General features: G+C 34.2%; 1 long non-coding RNA gene across 1 annotated transcript in view; it reads left to right on the plus strand.

Moving 5' to 3' along the window:
• Positions 1–23,197, plus strand: part of LOC131383536 (uncharacterized) — a 62,491-nt gene extending 39,294 nt beyond the window's left edge. The window contains exons 4-5 of the long non-coding RNA XR_009213677.1: positions 16,187–16,271; positions 21,602–23,197. This is a non-coding gene — a long non-coding RNA (uncharacterized LOC131383536). The remainder of the gene's footprint in view (positions 1–16,186; positions 16,272–21,601) is intronic.
• The last annotated feature ends 2,418 nt before the right edge of the window (positions 23,198–25,615 follow it).

Raw genomic sequence — 25,615 nt, forward strand, 5'->3', positions numbered from 1 at the left:
ATTTTGTAATACATCCTTTGATGAGCTGGGAGTCAGTCTATATAAGGCAAGTGCCCAAACCCAAAACTTAGCAACATATCTAGAAGTAAAATCTAGCATGAGAGACTAACAGGCAATTAATTGTGCTGAGTTTCATTACAGGTTTCCTAATTGAAAGTGCTTCCTGCTGATAGGGCAGGCTTAATAGATATTAAAGGGAAAAAATGAAAACAAGATATTTCCATCGCGATTCTTTACCAATTAAAAATTCCAAACACAGATGCCTTTGAGAATGCATTGATTCACTTAAAGATTAACATCTTCTCACACTGAAAATGTTAATATAAAAAAAGATAAAAATTGTTTCAGATAAAAGCATATGTCTTCGATATTTCTATTTCAATATTTTATTGCTTCAAATGCTTGTATTTTTCTATGACAAACAACCATTTAAAAACTCAGTCTAATAAAAAATCTGAGAATTGTTCTTGAAACATTAAAAACTCATAAATATACTATAACTTTCTATAAATTAAATATCCTCATTATTTTTCCTACATAGGTGGACTTTTTGGATAAAAAAATCAGATAAATTCAATTCTGTGTGATATAGTGCTGTTATAATATTTCATTGTAATGTTTTGAGAAAAAAGGCACTACAATCAAATAAATAAATGCATTTGAATAGTATAGTTTTATTTCTTAGAAAAATAATGGTAGAAAAGTGTAGTTTCTTGTCAAAAATCAGGATGGTTGTCCTCTAGATATCAGATTCTGTGTGTTAAAATTTTATTTATATATTGTCTTATAAAAATCCAGAAAGAACCAACATTTTTTTTAACCCACGAGAGAATTTGACACCTCTGAATTACTGAACAATCATTGATCAGCATCTAGCATGCACTCTTAAAGCTCATAATAGCTAACAGGAAGTACTGCTATAGGCTATAGAGTTAGGAATTTAAAAATGTCAGGCAACACTAATAATTCATGCATCCTGGGACCATAAAGCCAGGAGCATGTCAATAGTAATGGCCTGCTCTTTGGAAAACAGGTAAAATTAACATGCTAATGTTTTACCTTAAGAGAATATCATGGAACTTTGATAAAAGAAATCATTTTTCTCTGGCATAGGAGGTTCTGATTTGTGTTCTATGGGTTGCTACTACTTATTATGCCTCCTAGATATGTATCCAAATACAAGGCTACATATACTGTCAGTTGACAAAGTGCCTGACATGGCATAATAGCAAAATGTGTAGGCAATAAAAAGAAGTGCACAAAATAAATATCGATAACTGAAGAAATCAAGCATGCTAGATGATACAAGAGATTTCACATTTAGGAAACATTTAAGAAAAGAGGTGACAGACAATAAAGGATACCTTTAGGGAGCCCTCTCTTTTGTTAAATTTTGATTAGACTTTTTATTTTTATTATTGCAGGATTGCCTATTTTAGAAATAATGCTTAAAATCAAGACTTCAGTTCAAGGCTTAAAAAGCTACCGGGCTCTTCAGAAACTGTTGTTTTGTTTTGTTTTTCTCATGGTCTTCATATTTGAAAGAAGCTTTAAGAAAACAGCTACATTTGAAGAGAAACAGAATACTGGACACAGAGAAAAGGGAAATTGTGTTTTATTGAGTGATTTCTTTATTGCCACTCTGAGAACCAAAAAGCGACTATGGCTATCAAATAAGTCTACCTCAAAAAAATCTTTAGATCAATCTTTAATGAGAGAAAGAAAGAAAGAAAGATTGTTCACCCAGGTCTTGCTTTATCCACACAATTCTGTCTTTTCATAACTCATCAATATGCTTGTGGTTATTAAATTTAGTATTTGAATTAAATGCTCAAGAGCCTTGAATGACATTCACCCACCCATTAAAAGATATATAGGTCAATTATATGGCATTGATAAAATCCTTGATATGATTTGTGTCCCTTTAATGACATTTCCTCTAACGTGACAAAATCACAACAAAACATAAGAAAAGAGCACCTCATTACAAAGGAACCCACCATACATTATTTAAATCTTTCCCTCTGAGATAGCAAGAGCTAGAATGCATACTGAGTAACTGCTACTCAAAGGAAATTATTCTTTTTCGTGCAATTCAGACAAATGATTTCTGACTGGTCATTACAAGAAAAACACCATCTGCAAATAATAATTAGAATGTAATACTATTTAAGCTTTTGAAAAGAATATAAAATATGTACATAGAAGCTCTGAAGCTAATAAAAATATAATGCAGATTACTTCAAAGCATTTTGCATTTTATTACTCAACCACTAATAAAATGAAACAATGTTAAATCAATTTTCTTAAGTCCTATTTTAAAAAAAAATCTCTCAGTTGCATCAAGAATGGTTCAGCTCACTTGAAGTTACAGCCTGGTTTAGGAAAATTGCATTTTACTGCTCTTCTATTGATTTTTGGCAAATTTAAAACTGTCACTATCTGCTGATTCTGCTTATCTTTGAATTTAAAATGTCCACAGTATTTACATAGCATTGAAAAATTACTGTTTCAATGTATTGTATTTTTAATGCAGCTCTCTTTTTGTGGTTTATATAGCTAGCTTGCTACCAAGAGGACACTTTGATGTCATCCTCCTTTGTAGCATACAATGAAATCACATTTTTCTTTAATCGGCAATGGCATACTGACGAAAAGTAAAACCATTTCTCATTTCCCTCCTCTTTTTAAGAAAATTATCATTATCTCAATTGTTTTGCATTTTTAGTTTTCAATAAAGCATATATGTAGCGTTAATGGGTAGTTCATTACTTTAAAAATTATTTGCAAACAAAAACAACATAATCTTCAAATTAGCCCAAGCAGAGATATCAATTTCTAGTATCTTAGCTTACTGATGACAGTTCTACCCCAAGATAAATATATTATTCAGTTTCTGTTACCCACACAACCACATATCTAAAATGCACATAGAACTCAAATTATAAGCATTTGTTGAATTTCAGTCCCTTCAATTATGCTTTATATCTCTATGATTTAGCAAATGATTTATTCAAAAGATGGTCTTGGGGAATGTTTAAATATCTTCTTAAACAATTAATGTGCATCAATCAATATAAAAACAAGCTTTTTTCCTAGTTCCGGTTGAATATGCTTCTTTTCCTAAAATAGACATTACCAAACAAAAGCTATAGATTCGGTTGCTAAGCATCTATTAAAACTATAACAGCCACGTGTGATGTAAGTCATATTACTCTGGCAAAAATGAAATTTGCATTCTTTGTGCAAATTCATCGTGATTGCAGCTCTCAGTAGTGTAACTGTAGGGGCCTATAAGTAATTTTATTGTAATCATGAAAATATATATTATAGGGTTATTATCTAGGCACACGTAAGAATTTCCATTTCCCCTGAAACTTGAATTTAACAAACCGGCATTGTGCCTACTGACTGAATTTGTTTTACTCTGAAAGTTTTAAAATTATGTTAAACAAAATAAATATATTTTGTTTGTTTGTTTTGTATTATTTTAAACATGAAACCTTCTAGGTCACAGTGCAGATTTGAATTTTTGATTTATCTATCAATTAAGGATTCAACAGAGATGAAAAGGAAGGAAACTGGAGTTCATTAAAGGCCTTTCATTTACTCATTCCTTCCACATTCTTTTCAACTTGTTCCTATTATGTGCAGAACACTGTACCACCATGTGTCTGGTGTGTAGCAAACTTCATACATATTATGTCAATAGAATTAATTAATTAATGTTTTCCATGCCTGTATTTACTCAATTATAAAGCATTGAAATAAATATCTTAGATGTGGTGTTTACCATGAACATAATCACCCCATAGAAACCATTTACCTTCCACTAACCTTAGTTATTTGGATAAAATTGAGCAGTTAGGCCTGCTTCCAAGTTGTGCTTATCCTAAGACAATTCTTCCATTTTCAAAGTTACCAGCTTGGTGTCAATATAAAAAAACCCAAAATTTCTAGGATGAAAGCAAAGATCTTTTAACAACTCCAAGACTTTGTTTGAAAGACTCTAAGCGAAACTAATAAACTCCTGTTTAGTTTCCAAACGTTACATATTCAAGTCCTCCAAAGTCAGTATTGTTTGTAAGAAGGCATGTAAAATGTACGTTGAAAAAAAATTCACAGAAAAAATTGCTTATGCTATATTTGATGAATTATAAAGTTCTAATTCTGCATGATTTTATAATTACTTAATTATAATTTTCATACCTTCTTTGAGATTTTTTTAAACTCTCAGCTTACCCATATCATTTTACACTTGACAAAAATGAAGTATTGGAAATTTTATCATACGTTAATCTAAGTGCCTCAATTATTGATAATACTTATATGAATCAAGTTATCAAATGTATCAAAATTTGTCACCCAGGAGTAAAAGACGGAATGTTCTGGTATATGGAAGCAGTTTGATAGTGTTTTTTGGTGCATTTCAGACAGGGATACATTTCTTAATGAAGGACACTCCTTTTTCCACTACCAAGGGCTGAGTCTATTTTTTAATAATAAGATTCTTGTAATTGTAAATATAATGTAATCTAATTTTATGCAATTTTGAAAAATTTTAGAAGTGTAAAGAAATTTACAAGAACAAACTGGTCGTAGTCTCTCCTTGATAGCTGTCATGCATTTTAAATATAGTTAGATAGAAAAATAGAAATAGCTACAAATACAGATATGCACACATACAGAGATACAATTCTTCCTAAAATTATGTGATTCTTTTTTAAAGATTTTTTTCAATGGTCAGTTTTGATTGATTTAAAAGCATTTCCCATGTTATGAATAATCTTATAAATTTTAATTATTTGTACTATCTTTTCTTTGCACAGGTATACTACAATTTATTTACCCAGTTCCATTTTGTTGTATATTTAAGTTATTCCCATATTTTAATACTGCAAATGTCACTGTCATAAACACTTTTCAATACACTTTTAGTCAGTATTCTAGTTTTTTATGATATATTCCCAGAAATAAAATGTATTGTCTCAGATGATACAAACATTTTAAGCTTTTCAGTGCATCTTGCCAAGATGACTTTTAGAGAGTTTATCAATTAATTGCCACTATTCGTATTTTATAGTGTTGATTCTATTGCATTTATATCAACTGTGTGTTCCAATTTCAGTAAAATATTGCTAACTTGATAGCTGGGAAATGGCATCACGTGTTGTTTAAATGTGCAACACCCATCATCTAAGGAGGAAATCAGAGCTGCATTAAAGATAGGGACTCATAGCAGATGGTGGGGTCTTGCAGGTGACCTGGCCTGGCTATAATTTCTCACTTATAAATGTATAGCTAGACTTCCAGAGGGAGCTCAGGGCAACTCTGGGAGTTTTACAGAGGACATGCTTTGGACTTGACCTCTAAAACCCATGAACCCTCTGGGGATAGAAAAAAGAGCTTCCCACGTGCATAGACCAGGACAGAATTCCTTTCTGTCCATACCTTTAAAATATAGACATTATATTAAAATATACTCATAAATTTATAGATGAAGAAGATTCCTCAGTAGACAACTAGAGACATAAGTAATCTATTCATACTGTAGAAGTAAGTTTTAGATGTAATAGTGATAATTATCTTTGCAACATGACATTCAATCAAACTAGTAGTTTTCTGAGTAATTGCTGAATTATTTGGAAGGAATTTCAGGCAATAGTTTAAAAGAAAAGGGCTTATCTTGATGTGACTGCTTTATGTCACTTTCTGTGTAGAAACTAGTAAAAGCTTATAGCAATATTACTAACCATTAGATTGGAAAATTATTTTGACTTTTCTACTTTTTAATGAACAATAGTTTGGTTATTATTCCATATGTTGAGGTATTAGCATAAGTGAATTAAATAGATGAATGGAGCTACATTCCTGAAATTAAATTTTGTGATTTAAACTGATATCACCTTAATGAAAGATCATTTACACTAATTCCATACGATGCCAAAATAAATTAATTCAAATTGGTTATCAAGTTACAGAGAAAACCTTGGACCTACAAAGTTCATGGGAAATGTAGTGTTGTAATTAGCTGATATTTGAAATCAAGAATCTAGAAAAAATTAGCAAGGCGTAATTGAAAAAAATTTAGACTCTAATTCAGAAAATGTGTGTAATTACCACTTGGTAAGAGACTGTTGCAAAAAGAATCATAGATCACAAACAATGTAAGCAATGTAACTTATTTCAACTTGAAATTATAAAATGGCTCGGTAATAAACATCATTTGCAAATGTTATTAAAAATTTATAAATTTATTTATAGGTAAATTTTTTTGGGCGTGTGTGGCATCTGGAAATTTATTCTCTAGACAGACTTTCAGGGATCACACAAAAGCAGAAAGGCTTTTCTCCCAAATCTTCTACTGCTCAGGATTTATTTAATCATTAATTTGGACAAATCTGTGGGGCCTGGTAGCTTACACCTGTATTTCCAGCTCTCTGGGAGGCTGAGGTGGGAGCATTGCTTGAGGCTAGGAGTTCAAGGCTACAGTGAGCCATGATAGTATCTTTGTACTCCAGCCTAGGTGACAGAGCCAGACCCTGTCTCTAAAATTAAACAACAACAACAACAACAACAACTAAAACATAAAAATCTGAGAAGAATAATAATTTCCAGTTAATAAGTGACATAACACCAATGTGCCTTATTTATTTTCCCCAAAACTTGGAATAATAATAGTGTATATTTCCTATGTTTTTAATAATTTCTAGACATTTTACTATGTTTAAATCAATTCAATGTTTGCAATAAAAGCCTCATAAATAGTGAATATATTGATATATTTAAAATATTCCCTGTACAATTATTGAGAATCATTAGAAATGTCATGTGAGAGACAGTACGTACTTGGCACCAGCATTCTCTCTAAAACTTCCTAGGACTTTTAAGAGAATGATAAACTTCAAATGTACTTCAATAAGTTCCACAGAAAAGATTTAATGTTGAACAGTCTTCTCTAACTCATTTCAAGTACAAGAGCTACCATTAAGAAGTCTGGGACAAATAGTTAGAGACTGGGTATTTTTCTGTAATTGTGATCCAATTTCACATTGCTTTTAAGGTCACAAAAACTCAAAGGGTATTCCTGATACATGATCTCAATCTCCAACAGATGAGACTGGCCCTCATGAGTACATGTTGCAATGAGACTATCTTCAAAATTGAAGTGATTATTAAAGTATGAACAGGATAATGTGTCAGAAAATATACAAAGGATTATTAATAAAGCAAAATGAACATAGGAATCAATTGCTTAAGTGTCACAGGTTACTGATATCACAATGATGGCCTAAAACTTTTAGACTTCACTTTTGTTTTTAAAAGATTTTGAAAGAAATGCAATTGATCTAATCTATCATGGAGAGACAGACTCATGATCCTTTTCCTCTGGAAAACAAGGCAGGCTTTTTTTTCTTGTTTTTTTTTTTTTAATTTTCCACTATTGGACATTATTTCCAAAGTTTAAGGGCGATAGAGCAAGTGGAATAGCTTTCATTTTATAGTCGTGTCAACACTACCCAATCGTGGTTGTAGAGCTGGTTATTCTTTAACTTCTCTTACACTCTTGGGGCCCTCTGCCCTCCAAGACATAAAAAGAGAAAATGAAGTTGCATTGTAGTAGAAGAGATTAAAGCTACATATAACAATTTCTAGACAGGAAGAATTGTTAAATTTTGAACACACTAAGGGAGACTAATAAATCAATCTCTTTCTCTCCTTCCTGCCTTTCTAATTTCTTTAAAGACATTCCTTTCTAAAGTTAAATTGTTTGACAAGCTGCATTCTGTTTTAGTGATTGTCATTATTATGCCCAAGTTAGATGAGAAACATTAAACATTATATTTTAAACTCTAAAAGAAAACATGCTTAAGGCAAAATATATATATCACTTACATAAGTATACAATCTTACTCCTTTCTCTCAAACCATGACTAATTACCTTACATAGGTAAAATTGCTCAGGAATTTAATTTGCTACTTGGAACCCCAAATTTTTCATTGACAATTTCAGGTAAAAGGAAAAACCCAATTCAGTACAAACAGGTTCACATTTGCTAACTGCCTTTGCTTGAGACTTAAAGTTCAAATACTTGCCTGACATCAACATAGACATTGAAAACAATCTACTTCAATAGAAAGCTAAGATACAATACAAAATATGGAAATACTTTCTGCTAAACTTTAGGCTCAAGGAAACTTCAAAAAAAATATAGTATTGTGTGTGTGCATGTGTGTACAAATATATCACAATTTATTTGTCCATTTTCCTGTCAATGAGAATTCGAGTTGGCATTATTTTGCTATTACAAGTAGTACTGCTAAAAATATTATTGTACATATCTTCTGGTGCATGTCTTCTTATACATACACATGTATACACATACACACACATATGCACATATCTTGAGGTGGAATTTCTGGATTGTAGAATGTATGAAAATTCAGCTTTACAAGATAATATTGAATTATTTTTGAAAACGCTTGTGTCAATTTACTCTACACTAACAATGTGTAGTAGAATGATTTATCCACATTGTCTCTAACACTGCTATTGTCAGCCTTCTCTCTGGGATGGGAGGAAGGGTGTTATTCTCTCTTTATTACTAATATGCATTATTTGAAATCAAACACAGAGCTTCCTAATTGGCATGCTAATATACCCCAGTGTTTCCAAACAGGCTGCAGGTTTGCCAACAATAGTGATTCCTGCAGCCCTCAGAGCTTAGGCATGGGGCCCGGCCTTTTGCTTCCAATGTCTGCTGGGCAAACCCTTCTCTTTTACCCCAGCGTGTAGACAAATACTATTTTCAATGAGTGCCATAATATGGAAATATTTAAGAAATCCTACTGTACAATATACATGGCGGATGGTAGTGTTGATGGTAGTGTTGGGAATTATCCAAATTACAGTGATAAATACATAAATGTGGGGCTCATAAAACCCCTGGAAGCAAAAGAAATAACTTCTCTTTTTAATCTACCAGTTTAAAAAATGTGTTTGTGTTTGATAAAGTCATCTTCCAAGGATCCCAGGGAAATGTGACCAATAAAAGAAACTATAAGATGCTCTAAGTCTCTTAAATTTATAACACAGTGATTAGTGAAAATATCCCTCACTCCAATAAATAAGAGAAAAAGGATATTTACTTTGATAGCCTGGCTTTCTATTTTTAAAAGTCAATTGCACCACCCCATGGACATTCAAGCCACTGCTAATAAAGACCACTTTTCTCTGTTTTATTTTGCAACTATAGGTATGGGTGGAATTTTGGACCCAAAATTAAGATAGTTTTTCTTTTGCTTTTCTTTGGGGCTGTTGTGTATGCAAGAGTTCATGTTTCCTAATTCACATTTAGCGACCACTGTGTTTCTTGTAGTCCTTAGAAATAAGTTCACAGAAATCACCATGACATTCTTGGCTCTTGAAAATTCTTCAGTTTTCTAACGCATGCACACTTATAAAACTTTTTTACTGAAAAGAAAAAACAGAATAAAAAACGAAAAAACCTAACACATATGCTTATTATTTTGTTTTCAGTTTTTGCATGTGCAAAGTTCTATTTTTAAATGTAACTTATTTCAGTATGGTCTTGTTCTGTCCTTGGATTTAATTTAGTAGACTTTGTCTTTGAATGAATTTTCTTATGAAAATGTAGCAATTTTATTGTATGTATGTACAAAATCTGTTCTTTAAAATGGGAATAGTTTTATATAGAAATGAAATATCAAGAAATCTAATTCTTGACTATGATGAAGGATTTTTGTATAAAAAGTAGTAGTGGAAAACGTTGCCTTTCTTGGGGTCGTCATTTTCACTCACCACATTTCATAAAAATATTAGGTGTTCTGAAAAGTTGACAAAGTTTAAAAAAAATTCTCTATTACCATAAGTGCATATTTGTAAGTTATCTTAGTTACCTCAGAACTCTCTCTTAGTGTGCTGTTTGATGCAGATAAATTACACAGTAATTTTAATGTGTAAGTATTAAATACCAGGCACTGTAATATATAACACTGTCTTATATCTCATTTAATTGCACAACCTGTGAAATAGGGACTATTATCCCAATTTTACAGCTGATAAAATTGAGTCTCAGGTAGGTTAAGTAATTTATTCATGGTTCAACAGTTAGTAAGTGGAGCTAAAATTTAGTTAATCTGATTTCCAAAGCCCACAATTATCCCCACTTGACCATCTTACCTCCAGAGCTTGAAATATTTGTGGGTTTCTCAAAATGAGCACAAAAATACCCAGTTCAAAAGATAAAAATAAGAAATAACATGTCATTGTACTTAAAATGATGGGGACATTTAGGTCAGAGACTCAAGGCTAGATCTGGAATGAACCTTGGCCAATGACATATATAGATCTCACAAGGTAAGAAGTAGTGTCTGATAATCTGAACTCACCTGTTACACCCTCAGAGGACATAGGATACTTTTGGAGTTTCCAGCCAGACTGAAAATCTCAGACACTTTTTTCTTTTAATACAGGGTCTTGCTCTGTTTCCCAGGCTGAAGTGCAGTGGCACAATCATAACTCACTGTAACCTCGAACTCCTAGGCTCAAGTGATCTTCCTGCCTCAGCCCCCTGAGTAGCTGGGACTACAGGCATGTGCCAGCACGTATCCAGCTAAAATTTTTATTTTTCCTAGAGATGAGGTCTTCCTATGTTGCCCAGGCTGACACTTATTTTTTAACAAGGATAACGATGGGACTTTGAGAATGACCATTTTCAGTTAGCATAAGAATCAAGTGGCTGTGAAAATAACTCTTAACCACGGGAGAGTCCTAGAGACAAGTGTGGTGAGTCTAGACAAACCAATTGAACAGAAGCAGAGATTATGTGTGTTTTGCCATTGCTATATCCCCAACACCTAGAAGTGTACCTGACACATAGTAGGTATTCAGTAAATAGTTGTTAAAAGATTAAACTAGGGGATTAGGCAAGATTTTCATTAGAACCCTTAAAAATTGGTCATAACTCTCTAGATCTGATGACAGTTGGACTCAGTCATTTACCCCCAAATCCCTCCTATCTGCACTAGTTACATCTCAAATCACTCACCTGCTTCTACACATTTATAAACTATGACCTCCACTAGAATCATAGCACCCAAAACTTCATGGAAGGGAATTTAGGGTCACATAGTTCAGTGAGTATGAGTAGCCATCTAGCCTCCAAATATTAACTACTCTAAGAGCTCTTTCCCAAGTCTCCCTGAACGAATTATAGCAATTATTTTAGAAAATAAAGATTCTCATGTCTTCCTTTGGAAATTCTGACTCCAAAAATCTTTTATTTTATAAACACATCTCAGGTAATTTTTATGCACAGGCATCTGCAAGAAATGCTTTTCTGCAGCACCCATCTCCATTTCCAGAGAGCTCCAGTAGAAATTTCTATGAACGAATTCTCCTGCACATACTTTGGTACAAGTGGGCTACTGGAGCCACCTTCCTTCGTTCAATCAAACTGCATTTATTCAGCTTATTTAATGAACACTATCTAAGACACTTGGGGGACAGAAATGAAAAGATGGGGAGACCTGTCACACATATGGTACTATGTCCATGCAAAATAACATTGGAATGTAGATTCACAGTGGAAGGCAGGGCAGGCATGGAAGAATTCTGAGAATGAGTGTGACATAAGCAGATTTGAGTATGGAAAGATCATTTGGGAGTGATGTCAGGCATAGTGAGGTGGTGATTCTTAGGTCAAGTAGCTAGTAAGAAGGCTATTTCTGTTGTCCAACCAAGAAAGAATGAAAACATGCACCAGGACAAAGGCAAGTGAGATAGAGAGAAGAATTACTCAAGATCCTTTTCATCCAGTTTCAGCAAATGAAGATATTAAACTAAAACAATTAGATTGAAAGATATATTTACCAGAAAATAAGTAGATGTCAGCAACTATCAAACATTGGTCAGACATCCCATTCACTCCTTCAGAAATATTAATCAAGCACCTGTATTTGTCTGGTGCTGAGTTAGAGATACAAAGATGTACACAATGAATAAGACACAATTCCTGCTCTTAGGGGTCCACTTTTAGCATGAGAATTAGAATTACACAGGGACAATCATAATAATGTAGTATTTAAAAGAAAGGCTATAATATTGCTATTAAAATGCACCATCAAATTAGAGAAGGGGTGCACTTAATGTTTTAGAGAATATTTATGTGGGAACATAATGAATAAGTAATCCTTTTAGAAATAACAGTAATTTATTGAAGTCTCATGTAAATTATGGGATGTTTTCATATACTTATTTATAGTTTCTTTTTGAAAATGAGTTACAGGTGGCAGGGAGATATTTTATTGGTCACAAAAGACAGGATGAGGCATGCAACTTCAACAGTAAAATTAAAATTAAATTCATCAAAAACACAGACCTCCCAGAATATTATTTATTATTTACAAAAATCATCATGTTGTGAATCAAACTTCTATTTAAATTGCTGTCCCATATTACCCTAGTGAGGTTCCTTACTTAATGAAACATCTAGCAAGGAAGATTTGGGGAACATTTCTCCAAAATGCCAGAACTGCTTTCCACTTTGCTCAAATGTTAGCAAGAATCTTTGAAAGTAGAAACACATTTTCCAGACATCATTGTCAAATTTCCCCTAAAGGAGCAATGTGAGTAGATAGTAAGAGAACCATGAATCAGATTGTCAATGCCAGGCTTAGGCTGCTAAGTTTCCAGGAACATGGTTCTAACTTTGCAGTCACTTTTCCATTTTAGGATTGAATTCTATTTTTCAAATTAATTTTTTACAAATGTTAATCTTATGTGAGCCTTTCATTCATCAAAGTGTATCATTCATTCTACCTCTTAATTGTATGTATATGAGGAATTAAAGTACTTTAAATGTTAGCCAATTTAACACAAAAGTTAATAAAACAAAATTGCTTGGCAACAATTAGAATGCATTCCAAATCAAAACAGAAATAACATACATTGTCTGCCAGATTGTATTATCCATTAGGCTAGATGGTCTCTCAGTGATTCTACATACCTCTGTAATAGATCTGACCACACTGTGTTGTTGATATTCTTTTCCACATTTACATAGCACCTTTCTTGCTAGAATAGGTGTTTTGGGAGGGGATGTACTATGACTTATTCATCTTTGTATCTAAAGAAATTCCTGGTACAAAGTAGGCTTTCAATAATTGTATGATAGATGACTAATCGACTGCCTAACTAAATTAACAAATTATCTCTGTCTTAGTGTTTTGTGTTGGGCCTATACTCTTTTGTTTATATCAGTTATTCAATTTTTGGACTGGCATAAGGTTTGATTTGAAATTCTCTTTTGAAGTTATATATTGACTAAAAGCCATAAATATAAAATATAAAATAAATGTAAATATAAATATAAAAATAAATAGAAATAGAAATAGAAACACTGTATTAGATATTTTTCATTCTAAATGAATGAGCAAATTTATTAATAGGTGCTTAAATTAATGAGTTTGCTAATAGATAATATTTTTCTGAGCACTTGCGCATTCCCAGAATATTTTTTTAAACAGAGAAAATGACCAACTATAAGCTTGAAAACCTGTCAGGAAAAAAATAGTAACCTAGAGGAAAAATATGTGAGGGTAAAAAGAGAATAAATCAATCACTGAGGCTTCCAGAAATGATAGAATTATCCAGTAATCCTTTTCTAGTATTTATCCATTTGTTCAACAGTATTGTCTTCCAGTGTTCTCTGAAGGATAATTATGTAAATACTTAGCATTCTCAAAATAATGATAAAAAGGTATTCTGCCCCTCAGAAAAAATTAACAATTTAACAAGGGAAAGAATATTAAAGAAAAGCATAGTTGTGCCAGATCTAAGGGGAGAATGAACATAAAAGAAAGGAGTAACTTAATTAACTAAGATGTCAGAAGGTAAATCAGTGAAAAACATAATTGTACTTTAATGTATAAATAAGACAATGGCCCCAGATAATTTGTACTGTCTCCTCATGATGTCTGCTATCATTTACACTGAAAATAGTGCCATATGAAATGCTGTTATTTGTATATGAAGATGGTGCTATGACTCATCAGTAACAAATCTACAGAATTGCTTTGTTTTAGGAGTAGGAAAGGGCTGGCAATAAATTCATTCACACTCTCAGCTGGTCCTCTTGTGAGCAATGGTGTACATTGGCAAGTTGAAGTTACAGCTGCAGTCAGTCCGTGAGCCTAAAACAAAACAAAACAAAAAACCCAGTGAGTGAAAAATCAATTAGATTGTAATTGGTGAATGGGGGAGCGTGAATCTCAGACCTGATATATCAACACCAAATCTCTGACCAACTAAGCTAAGCTATCCATGTGAAATCAAACAATGAATCTATATTTAATCAATTTTTAACATCAGATGCTTTTATATTTTAATGAATTTGAGAAAATGTCCCCAATTCCTGCTTAATGTACTGACTCCAGCATGCGCATCACAAATAGAATGTGAGACATCACTCAGTACTATAACTATGAGAAAATATGTAAAAATGCGTGGTCAGTCTCAACTTTTCATGGAAAAACACAATCCAAGTAATATTTTAAGTGGTCTCTTCACATGGACCAGCCCCATGGATGGCAGGTGAGTTTGATTTCCCCACAAAATAAGTAAGTTGAATAGGAATCATTAAGCTTTTTGACTCAATGCCTCTGGTGGAATGTCGTGAAAAGATGTTTTTTTAATGTTTAATGCTTTTAAATGATGAAAGCATGATCTAGCATAGGCTTTGTAGTCAATCATGAAGAGGAACTATCACTGATGTTGAAGTTATGCTGTGTCAGGTACTATACCACTCCTCATGTTGGGCTCAGTTCTAACAGTAGAACTATGTGGTAGTATTATCTTTATTTTCTAGATAACAAATTAAATATTGGAGTAAAAATTTGTCCCGGGTCAAAGATGGCAAAGATTGAATTTGGTTACAAAGACTTACTCTTAAGTCCATGATAACAAAAATATAACCAAACAGCTTGGCTAGAATTTATGTAATTTGTATTATTTATATTAATCAATGGGTATAAATACTTGACCTAAAAACTCAAGGGGCAGAACATGGATTTTTATATGACCATGATTTTTGACCAAGAGCTTTATAAATTTAGAACATATTGTCAGAAATATTCTATTTTCTCAGTTATTTTAGCTTTATCTTAAAGACTTTACTAAACTGGCAGAATTCATGGGTAGTTACAGCTTTCCAGTCATGCTAATGTTTTAAGAGATGGTTATAACCCAGAAAGTAAACATCTGTTGGGTTAAAAATTAAAGTATTTCTTTCATTAATTTATCCAAGACTTTTTAAATGCGATTCTCAGCGTGGCTTATCGTGATCCCTATATTAAAGATAGTCCAATATCTATTAAGTTAAACTACATACTCCAAGGCCAATCAAAGCACGTCTAATGTACCATTCTTTATGGGTTTCTCTGTTTAAACAACTTGGGAACGTTATTTTAAAAAGTGTGCGGCAACCAAGAAAGTACAGCTGCATACATACATAGATACTTTCAATCACTGATATGCATACCTGTAAATGAATCACGGTGAAACAATCATTTCAAAAGATAACTGAAAGGTTGCCTTAAAGTCTCTTCTTCCACGTTGCCATGGCCTACTAAAAATTCTATCTTATTGACCATGTTGTATTGTCAATGCTTTCTTGCCCAACCAGAGTATGAGCTTTATATGGGCAGAGACTATATTTTTTTCTCAATGATATCAGTGCATAACACAGTTCTGGCACTCACTGATTACTTATTGAATAAATAATTGAGTGGTGTAAAGTAAAATATCAAATTACGTAATAGCATCATAGGTTATAATCCACGTTCGTATCCATGAGTGGATCTGATTTTTTCCTGCATACTCTTGAATGCTTGAAAAGGCATCTTTGGTTCATCCAGGCACAAATTTTATAGAAGAGAGTTCTATTTAATCATGTATAGATGAAATAGAATTATTACTCAAAAGCAACAGGAGCCACCTATAGTGCCCATGACAGAAGCTGAAAGGAGTTGACTTTCCTTGAATTCTAAGCAATTGTTGCATGCTGGTCCCCGGACAATAATATAAAGCTGGTAAAGTTTGTATTTGAGATGACCTTCAACCTCCATTTTTTGAACTTGTTTGACCTTTTGCCTCTGTTCCCAGGCATCCAAAGCCTCTGGGATGTGTTCTGACTGTAAAAACTCTGATGTTGTGAAAAAAGCTTAAGCTTCGCCTCCACTCAAACCAGGTAACTGGCTTGGATGTGAGTTAATTTCTCTACACTTAGTCCTCTCAGTGTAAGTTTAGAATAATAGTGATCTTCACCTGAAAGGAATGGTGTAGGCCTATATGAAAGGATGTAAGTGAGAATGCTTAATAAACTGTGCAACCTTAAACAGATATTTGATGTGACTCAAAAGAGCCTTAAAATGAGGGAACTTCTAAGGCCCTCTCTCCCCTGATGTATTTATGACCCAAATAACTCCATTTTCTCCCTTCTATAAATTCCCATCTCTTGTTGCAATTGTTGGGACAGAAAATAATCTGACTGTTCCCTAAATTTATTCACCTTAAGAAAAAATGCCTGACAAGGGTGGGTGCGTTGGCTCATGCCTGTAATCCCAGCAAAGGCGGGCTGATGGCCTGAGCTCAGGAGTTTGAGTTCAGCCTGGGCAATGTGGTGAAACCCTGTCTCTACAAAAAACTACAAAAATTAGCAGGGCATGGTGTTGCACGCCTGTAGTCCCAGCTACTTGGGATGCTGAGGTGGGAGGATCGCTTAAGCCTGGGAAGCAGAGGTTGCAATGAACGGAGATCACGCCACTGCTCTCTAGCCCAGGCAACAGAAAGAGATCCCATCTCAGAAAAAAAAGAAAAGAAAAAATGCTTTGTGAACATAAAACCACCTTAGTTTGTTGATATTTTTTAAGAGAGCTGTGAATCTAATTATTCTGCAGCCCGCTGGGGACAAGTCCATCTTTTGTCTAATCTGTTCATCTCTATCCTGAGAAACACAAGAGTCAGAAAGGTGGCATCCCAGAAACAAAAGCCTATTCATATCAATGTTAAGGCTTTGATACATAAAGGATGGTAATTTAATTTCCTGAAATTTGTTGGTCTGAAAGTTTAATTAAGAGAAACCAAGACACTAAAATAGTTTTGTATCAAATATGTAGAATAGTGGGACTTAACTACTAGATGACTTATGTTTCCATACTGATTGTTAAAATGATATTTATGAAAGAAACCAAGCATAACCATTTTAACAATTCTAGGCATACTCTAAGAGGTAAAATTAAAATTAGGGAAAATGAGACCATTTATAATGGGCCATTATGACTCTGAATAACGATGATTATTGGTTCTGCTTAATAAAACTGTCATCTAACAGAAAATAGATATTAAGCTAAATTACATTACATTATCATTCTATCATCCCACAGAATTAAATGCAAATCTTAAAAAATAGATCCACAAGGAAACAGAACCAATATTAACCTTTTTTACCTATTTCCAATTAGCTTTAATTAGTAAAAGAACCCATGTGAAGAAGTTAAAAAAGTATATGCTGCAAAATGCATATAATTTACTAGAGCAAATGACTAAATATTTATTACTTGTGTATTTTTAAAACAAGATAGCTTTGTTTTAGAACAGGAGGATTCCAAGGCAGCATCAGAACTTCTCAAACTTCCCTCCTATTATTTAACTTTTGCTCCTTCATTCCATAGCTTGTCCTTCCTGTCAGTCTCTTCCTGTCCTATCTGCTGACCAAGTCATGTAGAGGAATCTTTGCTTTACCTTTCTATCATTGCCATTTCTAAATCTGATTGCACTCAGACAGTATTTCTTTCAAGGTACTTCTTTGGCTCTCAGAATCAAAATTTATAGTTTACGTGACTTCACATGTTGTGAAAATACAGATATTTAGATCTCAGACCTAATTAATCAGAAACTCTATGGTGGGACCTATGGATCTACACTTTAGTGTTTTCCAGAGGTGATTTTTAATATCTCTGGTTTGAGAATTACTGTACTTGAACTACTGACAATTACTAAAGGCAACATATTAATATTAAGGTATATTGTTGTGAAGTTTAACATTTACTTGGTTTATATTTAATCCATTACTGAAAACATTTATTGAGAACATACTATTTGCCAGGCTGTTTACTGGGTAGTAGGGCTACCTAGATAATGAAACATCCTTTCTCTCGTGCATCTTACAGTCTTATCAGAGGCATTTGCTCTTTCAAATCACTTATAGCATTATCTCTTCAGAACACTATAGAATCCTGTGTTCCCTGCTCCCACTAGTGTAAGCCAAAAAGAGATTTCAGTCAAATAAAATCACAAATAATTGAAATAAAACAATAATAGAAAGTATGTAGACTAGATGTAGATGAAGAGAAAAATAAGTGAATAGGTAGATCGAAGCATATAAAAATGCAACAGAGAGAGAAAAAGAAAAGAAAAATATTAAAGGAAATTTAAAAGGCATGGAAAAAAAATATCAAGAAGCCCTGGCATATGTCTAATAAGAATTCCAGTAACAAATAATAGTATTGATAGGGAAGAGGAAATATTTGAAATGATGGCTGAAACCTTTCTTGAAAACTGAAGCAATGAGTAATTATTTTGAAAACTTAGACAAAAAAACCCCCAAATTATACCTAGTCACTTTGTAGTGAAATTGCAGAACATCAAGGACAAAGAGAGAATTTTGAAATCAAATAGAGATAAAAGGTAATTTACAAAGGAACAATCAAGTGGATGGAAGACTTCGTCAGTATTAGGAAAGACCAAAAGAGAATGAAGGCATAACTTCAATGTGCTGACAAGATAAATCTCAGTGAAAAGTTAAACATTTAAGAGAGAAGGTGGAATAAAGAAGTTTAAAGATGCACAATGACACAGAATTTCCTACTTTCACTTGAAAAAAAAATACTAAAAGACATATTTCATTAAGAAATAAATAAATCAAGAAGGAAGGAGTATGATTCAGGAAGAAACAGTGAGCAAATAAATCAGTAAAAAATATTTTTAAATCTAAGTAAGTTTTGGAAATAAATGACATTTGTACTACAAACACTATTTGTTATGCCTTAAGTAAAAACTACAATTAAGTTATAGATAACCTAAATGTTTATAAAAATAGATTGTCAACAGGCAATTTTATTTTTAACAAACTAATTTGGGGAGATATCAAGAGGCACTTGAATTAACGTTAAATATGTAATCAAAATCAGTTTATTTTCCCTTTATATTATCACTTTAATGGCAACTTAAAACTCAGCTGACATGAAAAAAGGTCTTATTTCCCCTAGAAGAGGTTTACCAATTTCCCCTAAAAGGATGTTTTCTATTATTTTAAGCAGCAATTTCGTTGTCTAGTTTTAGCTTGTCAAACTTGTCAAACATTTAATTGTTGAATGATTAGCTCTTCAAAAACAATGAAAGCCCCATCTTAAAAGCTTTTTGTTTAACAGAGGCATCCTAACCTTGTATGCCTCGTTTTTCGAGTCATAGGTATTAGCAGTATTATAATGGTATTAACAAAAAGAAGAGGCTATATGTGACAGAAAATGAGCAACCTATTTATTATGTAATTTAGGAGTTGGATTGGTGTGCTGCAGATTAATAACTTTCATTTATATTGTAGCTATACTTAAAAAACGTGATGGGGTCTTTCCATTTTTTCACTGCTTAGATTGATGGGTTTTTCCCTGAAAACAAAACAAAACAAAACAAAAACAACTTTTGAATAACATGGCATCTGGTAAAGTCAAGGAGGTAAATTTGTTTTTTTCTTCCTCTTCAAGACAGAGTTGGCATAGTTTGCAAGAATATTTTCAAGAAACAACAAGGAAACAAGTATGAACTTTCATATTTAATGAGAAATTGAAAGGTGGGTTTATAATAATCTCAGTTCAATGTTTTATCAAAAGTGTTGGCATCAGTAGGCTGGGCACGGTGGCTCACGCCTGTAATCCCAGCACTTTGGGAGGCCGAGGCAGGTGGATCACGAGGTCGGGATATCCAGACTATCCGGGCTAACACGGTGAAACCCTGTCTCTACTAAAAATACAAAAAATTAGCCCGGTGTGGTGGTGGGCACCTGTAGTCCCAGCTACTCCAGAGGTTGAGGCAGGAGAATGGCGTGAACCCGGGAGGCGGAACTTGCAGTGAGCCAAGATCACAACACTGCACTCCAGCCTGGGCAACAGAGCAAGACTCCATCTCAAAAAAATAAAAAATAAAAAAAAGTGTTGGCATTAGTAATATCAATATATTGTCAACATCTGCTAAAAGTGATCAAACACTTGGTCAGTTCATGCAATCAGGAAAAAAAAAAGTTGTTTGATTCACTTTAAAAAATCAAATCATTTAAGTGTGGATAACGCTTTTTGAATCTTTTGGGGGTGTGTGAAAATAAACTGATGGTTTAAAAAAATGTTTATGTTAATTGCTACGGAAATATAAATTTTAGTCGTTTTTTAAGAATTTTTTTTCTTACTACATTTCCATGCAATTAAGAAAATTATCATATTATTTCTTTTTTTAACTTTTAAGTTCAGGGGTATGAGTACAGGTTTGTTTTGCATAGGTAAACTTGTTACGTGAGGGCTTGTTGTACAGATTATTTCATCACCCAGGTATTAAGTCGAGTACCCATTAGTTATTTTTCCTGATCCTCTGCCTCCTCCCACCCTCCACCCTCTTAAAGGCCCCAGTGTGTGTTCCTCTCTATGTGTCCATGTGTTCTCAGCATTTAGCTCCCACTTATAAGAGAGAACATGTGGCTTTTGGTTTTCTGCTCCTGAGTTTGTTTGCTAAGGATAATGGCCTCCAGCTCCATCCATGTCCCTGCAAAGGACATGATCATGTTCTTTTCTATGCTGACCCACAATTAACCAGTGCATTCTTCCCTTGGATTCCCTAAGCTCGTGTGCCTGATGAGCTGCTCTCCAGTTATGCCACCATGATTTCCATTCCTGAGGGGAGGCTGTGACAAAGAGCCAGGAAAATAGGAGCACCCCTCCTACTCTCATAGTGCAGTGGTTGAGGATCCTTTTTTCTATACGATTTTAAAACTGGAAATACACAAAATGTGCCAACATAATTAAAGGTAAAACTACCATGAAATAGCACAAATATTCTGCACATGAAATGTTAAGAACTAAAACAAAAAAATCTGCTTTTAGTAGGACTACATAAACCTGAACAAAACCAGTCAATACAGAATTGGGCCTATGTACAATTATTCTTGAAGTAATCCAAACACATTAAGTACTCTAAGATATCTAAAATAATCTATGACAAAGGAAATAATCTGAAAGAAAGAAAGAAAAGATAATTGTGGGAAATTCTTATGTGTTATACTTTTATGTGGAGATAAGCTGAATGGAAAAAGAATTATTGTAAAATATTGAGAAAAGATTCGAAGATACGAAATAATTAAGAAAAAGAGAATAGGTAAAAGGAGCCCACGGTGATGAAAAGGCACTGCTAATTTTCTTTTTAAAAAATTTCCTCAAATTATTAAATCCAGGCATTCCCAACTTTTTTTTTTTTTAGATGGTGTTTCGCTCTTATTGCCCAGGCTGGAGTGCAATGACATGATCTTGGCTCACCACAGCCTCTGCATCCGGGATTCAAGCTATTCCCCTGCCTCGGCCTCCCAAAATGCTGGGATTACAGGCATGAGCCACCATGCCTGGCCAGCATTCACAATTTTTAAAAATGAATGATTGGCACAAATCTTAGGAAGCCATTTTCTGTAGATTTGAAAGCAACGCTATTTACATTGTTACTACTTTCTTGTTAAATCTTGCATGTCTGCAGTATGTGTTGTAATAGAAACCTAAGATTATGGTCTGCCGTATTCATATTTTAAAAAGAAAATTTCAGACTGTATAATCAACGAGTTGATGATTCATATTTGCTTGTACAAAGTTAAAAGTGTAACTTGCCAGAAAAGAAGGAAGCCTGAAAAGTATTCTAAATACATTAATAAGAAGTGTTCTACATGAATTAATTTTTGTTTTACCATCTACAGAATTCCTGCCACATTCTAGGCACTTCATATTTGCTGCAACATTTATTCTGACGTTGACAGAACAAGAGAAAACAAGTTCAATTTTAAGTACCATGGATTGAAATTATACTTAGGGAAGATATTTTATAGTATGAATTGTTAATCTGTATTTAACAAGATATTCATTTATTTTGGGTGATTTAAGGATGGTTCCTTCTGGAAACAGGATTACCAACATATGGACCTATTTAGTCAATTTCAACCTTGTGATTTTGAATCTGACAAGGTCTCAGCTGCTTTTACTAAATAATGGATTTTCTTAATAATTACTGTACTCAAACTTAGCAAAAAGCTCTCACGATTTATAGCCCAGTTTTTTAGTCACACACTATTGTGTCTTGTCAAATTGAAACCATATACTACATTCTTTACTTATTAAGATGGTCTTTCTTTGTAGTAATTTTGGAGTAAATAGTTTACTTATCTAAACCTCTGATTTCTGATTTAGTAGACTTTTGAAGCATTTATTTTCCTTACCATACATAAAAATTGTCAGTTGAGGACAAGGAAGGATTAACCTGGACTACAGTGAATAATTGTTCAGGTTGCTTACTGTGTAACTCCAGAGGAGCATTCATAGGGTAGAATATGCAGATTTAAGTATTTATTACAACCATTTTCTGGCAGATAACAGCAGAACACCCTGTTCTAATAAAATTAGTTTATTATGACAAATTGCCTACAGATGGACATAAAGTGTCTTGAGGAAGGGCACCTGCTTTGGACTGAATCCTGTCCCCCCAAAATCATATGTTGAAGCCTAATCTCTAATGTGATGGTATTTGGAGATGGGGCCTTTGGGAGATAACTAGGTTTAGATGAGGTCATCAGCGTGGGGCCTTCCTGATTAGTACCCTGAAAGGAGAAAACACCAGAGAGCTTGCCCTCTCTCTCTCTTACCCCACAGGCACACAAAGAGGTCATATGAGTACACAGTGAGATAATAACTACCTATGAGAAAAGAGAAGAGGCTTCAGAATGAAATCTACTTTGCTGGTACTGTAATCTTGGACATTATTCTCTGGAACTGTGAGATAATAAATTTATCTTATTTAAGCCACCCAGTCTATGGTATTTTGCTATGGCACCCTGAACTAAGACAAATTTTGTTACCAAGAAATGGGGGTGCTACTGTAACTAATATCTAAACATGGGGAAATTGCTTTGGAATTGGATAGTGAGTAGAGGCTCAAGAATTTTCAGGTGCGTCCTAAACATATGAACAAACAGTAAAGGTGATTCTGGTGAGGGCTCAGATGGAATTGAGGACTATGTTATTGGAAACTGGAAGAAAGGTGATCCTTGTTATAAAGTGGCAAAAAACCAAGGTGAACTGTATTCTAGTGTTTTGGGGAAAGTAGAACTTGTGAGTGATGAAATTAAATATTTGACATTTCTAAGCAATGTGACGAAGGAGCAGCTGGTTTCCTCCTGACCATTTCTGCTGAAATGAAAAAAAAAAAAAAAAAAAAGATAAGTTGAAGAAGAAATTGTTCAGCAAAAAGGAACCAGAACTTGAAGATTTGAGAAATTCTCAGCTTATCCATATTATTAAAAAATGACAAAAACTTGTTCTGAAAATAACACTAAGAGTGTGACTGGACAACCACTTGATAAGAGTTTATGAGATTATATGAGCAGAAATTCTTCCAGTTTGAACTGAAGGGGATGAAGATGGGACAAAAAGAATGAACGCTTCGAGACTTCTGGGTTAGACATGATGAGGTGATTTGCTTATTTGGCTGTGAACCTGCACTGTTTTTCAAGGAGAGGAAAAAATGGCCCCAAAGGCAATTCAGAGATAGCCAGAGTCACAGCCTCAGTTTCAACAGGCTGGACAGTCTCCACTCAGCTCTTTGGAGGCAGAACCACTCAGAGGACTCAAGTCCCTCAGAGCTAGGGGGTGGGGCTGGCAACCCCACGGGGTGGAAAGGGTGGGGCTATCCTGCAAATCCATGTGGGTGATGGCTTGGGTGGGATGCTCTGGACTGAACTGTCCTCCCATCCCCTGCTCAGATTCTGTGTTGAAGCCCTTACCCCCAGTGTTATCGTATTTGGAGATGGGGCCTTTGTGAGATAATTAGGTTTAGATGAGATCATGAGAGTGAGGCCCTCAGGATTAGCGCCCTTATAAGAAACCTCAGAAAGCTTGCGAGTTCTCTCTCTCTCTCTTTCTTTTTCTTTCTCTCTCTCTCCGTGCGTGTGTGTGTGTGTGTGTGTGTGTGTGTGTGTGTGTGTGTGTCATGTGGAAACACAGCACAAAGGCAGCCTCTGCAAGCCAGGAAGAGGGCTCACCAGAACCCAATCAAGGTGGCACCCCGATCTCAAACTTCCACCCTCCAAAACTGTGAGAAAATAAATTTCTGTTGTTTATGCTACCTAGTCGACGGTATTTTGTGCTGAGCTGACTAATACAGTTCCTTTCCAGAGTGTACAAAAATGTCACACGAATCAGAGCTCACCAGCTCTGGTAGGTATGATTGTTCGGTGTTCAGCATACAGGAAACACTGTATGTTCAATGAAGAAAATACGCATAACAAGTGATTTAACAATAATGTGATAGTTCATTGGATTACTCTAAAAAATATGAGTTTTTTTAATGGCAAACTCTCCACAACACACTTGATAATAGATTGAGAGGAAGATGGCTGTGTAAATAATTAAGCTGAAAAAATAAGTTACATTTGCTCTCACAGGTCAGTGGTCAAAGAGAGACAAAATGCTGAGGGTGGGGTAGGGTGCACAGGACATTGAGGACCAAAAGCACTTGGGATCAGCTTCAAACTGAAGGTAATAACTGGAGTCTTAAACACAGATTTTTCCAGGAAAACAAAACGAGAGAAGTCAGATCAAGCAGAGGAAGTTGTGTGAACAATCACTAAACTTTCTGACTTATTCTCCAAGTTTCTTATTCCTAAACTACAAATATCTTGATTGCATTCTGAGAACATGATGTGCCTCCCTCTATCTTAGCAGTCACTACTTCATATTAAAATATATTTTGATGCTTTCCTTTCCCATAGATTCTCCAAGTCATAAACAATACCCTCCCCGCACCTAGCACAGAGCCTGGTACCATGTTGTTTGTCAAATTAGACTGAGCTCTGCTATTGCCTTCTTCACCGGGTGGTCCATACTCTCTTCTACCTTCCTTTAATACACTGGCATATGTTTTGTAAGCCCTCGCCACATTGTATTCAATTGTTTGTTAATGTGTTTGTCTTCCTAATTAGACTGTGAAATTCTTGAAGGCAGAGATTAGGTCCTGTTCATCTTTGCATCATCAGTGTCTTGCCTAGCATGTAGTAGGGTTCCCTTAGGGCTCCTTTTTTTATGTAATGAACTAACATTCAGTATTTCAAAATTACTGGAAATTAGTGTGCTTTAGGTAACGGTGAGCGGAAGGAAGATGGATAAGATATAAGGCTGGGAAAATATGGGGAAAATCCACGTTTGAGGTTACTTGATTAAAAAGTAGGAGCCTTGAGTGACT

This window comes from Hylobates moloch, unplaced genomic scaffold (genome assembly GCF_009828535.3).
Source record: "Hylobates moloch isolate HMO894 unplaced genomic scaffold, HMol_V3 SCAFFOLD_5, whole genome shotgun sequence".
Lineage (NCBI taxonomy): Eukaryota > Metazoa > Chordata > Mammalia > Primates > Hylobatidae > Hylobates > Hylobates moloch.